This window comes from Octopus bimaculoides, chromosome 11 (assembly GCF_001194135.2).
Source record: "Octopus bimaculoides isolate UCB-OBI-ISO-001 chromosome 11, ASM119413v2, whole genome shotgun sequence".
Taxonomy (NCBI): Eukaryota; Metazoa; Mollusca; class Cephalopoda; order Octopoda; family Octopodidae; genus Octopus; species Octopus bimaculoides.
The window spans coordinates 78,115,907-78,118,216 of record NC_068991.1 but is presented as its reverse complement, the minus strand read 5'-3'; the positions used below and the strand labels follow the sequence as shown (position 1 = coordinate 78,118,216).

General features: G+C 40.8%; 1 protein-coding gene across 2 annotated transcripts in view; it reads left to right on the top strand.

Moving 5' to 3' along the window:
• Positions 1-2,310, top strand: part of LOC106868582 (protein PALS1) — a 253,072-nt gene that overhangs the window by 105,563 nt on the left and 145,199 nt on the right. The window lies entirely within an intron of this gene.

Sequence of the window (2,310 nt, the reverse complement as noted above, 5' to 3'; positions counted from 1 at the left end):
ATATATATTCACACACATATACTCACGCGCGCGCGCGGAAACATACACATACACATACACACACATACACATACATATATTCAAATTAGAAAAATGCGCTCAGATAACCTTGAAGAGGGAAAAATAAATTAAAGATAATAATATTATTTCAGACAATGACACCGTAATAAGAGAATTAGATAAAGCAGAGACGTGCAAACATTTAAGAATCAATGAACTGCATTCATTACAACACATAGAAAAACGAAAGAGTTTGGAAAGAATATTATTGGCACATTAGCTAAATAGTTAAGACAGTGCCAAATGCAAAAATACTGTAATAGGCAGGGGCGGACGGAGAGTATTAAGGACCCTCGGGCACAACTGTTCCCCGGGTCCTTTAGCATTGATATCAAAGAGAGTTAACATGTAGAGTGCGGGCTCCTCAGAGCTCCGGGCCCTCGGGCAGTGTCCGGTTGACCGACGGCTCAGTCCGCCCCTGGTAATAGGCATCAATACTTTAGCTGTTGCAATAATAAGCTATAAGCATGGTAGTCCTAACTGGACGCTAAGTGAATTTGTGTGAATCGATATGAATACATAAACAGGAAGAATTACTGGGTTTAGAGCATATTGCTCAAAATCTGTCAGAGAAAAATGATATTTATAATGAAACAAGGACTTAGAGGCCTTCTGCCGACAGAAAACTGTTAGGTAACAAGAGAGTACAATATATATATAACAGAGTACAGTGGAAGAAGTTGAGGCTGTGTGGTAAGAAGTTTGCTTCCCAACCACCTGGTTCTAGGTTCAGTCCCACGGCGTAGCACCTTAGGTGAGTGTCTTCTCCTATGGCCGCGGACCGACCAAAGCCTTGTGATTGGATTTGGTTGACGGAAACTGAAAGAAGCCATCGTACATACATACATACATACATACATACGTATGTGTGTGTGTGTGTGTGCGTGCGTGTTTATATGTATATGTCTATATGTGTGTTTTTGTGTTTGTCACCCACCACGGCTTGATAATCGGATGTAGTTTGTTTACATCCCCGTAACTTAGTGGTTCAGTAGAGACACACCAACAGAATTAGTACAAGGCTTAAAAAAAAGTATCATCATCGATTTGTTCATCTAAACCGCTCAAGGCCGCAATCCAGTGACTGAAACAAGCGACAAAAGATAAAAAAAGACACAATACAAAAAACGGATTTCAAAGACGACCTCCCCACTCCAATGCCCACGCAAAAAGCGAGGCTGAAATGGTCAACAGTTGTGAAGAGAAGAGTGAAGCAACAACAGAAGTTATAAGAAAGATAAAATCTAAGCAGAAACAGGAGCTAAAGAATGCTGTACTAAAACGATAGCAAGAAAAGCCTCATATGGCTAATCTCTCTCTTTTCATATACCAAGCCTAAAGGTGTTGGCGGTTATGGACTTCCATACCAAAATTTGAAGATGTGTTTTTGTTACGAAAGATATGTCAGTGGTCTCCCGTTACCTTCTCTCGGTTTAATTACACTTTGCTCTGCTAGATTCTCATTCTCCAGATCCTACTCAGGAGGCACATGGACCATTTAACTGTTGATTATAGAGATTAACTTACCTGACATCTAGGCATGTCCACAAACCGTTATGTCTGTGTGACACATGTCTAGGTACCGCCCCTCATCCGAGTTCTTTATAGCCATTTTGGCTGCGGGCTCATCTTCAGCTGTTTGATCCAATATTGCGCCCTTGGCAGGCACCACTCGAATCGGACAGACTTGAAAGCAGCGGTGACTAAGGGGTGGTTCCATACCCTTCCAAAAACCCTGAACCTCCGGGCTGGAACGTCACTGTCAGATGCAATATAATGCAATTTAAGGTCTTAATAGGATAGAGTTAATACCGGGGGAAAATGAAAGAGGTGCAAATAGAAAAATCGTAACACAGATTCAGGGGTAGAATTTGAGGGTGAAAGCATCTTGATCGCAGCAGGGAATCGAAGTTTTCCCATCAGACACCATCAGAAGCCTGTAAAAAAGCAGATTAGAAAGGAACAATTGGCCAATTGATATTAATATTTTTAAAAAGCACCAGTAGCTGTTAAGTGCTTAGAGTCGATAAAGCGTATAAGAGCAGACGTGGGCATCTGATGAAAAAGCTCGCTTTGTAATCCTGTGGTTTCGAGTTCATTCCCAGCGCACGCACCTTGAACAAGTGTCTTCTTTTATTACTCCAAGTCAACCAACAATGTCTTGTCAGTGAATTTGGTAGACGAAGACTGCGTGGAAGCCCGTCATATATATATATATATATATATATATATATATATATATATATATAT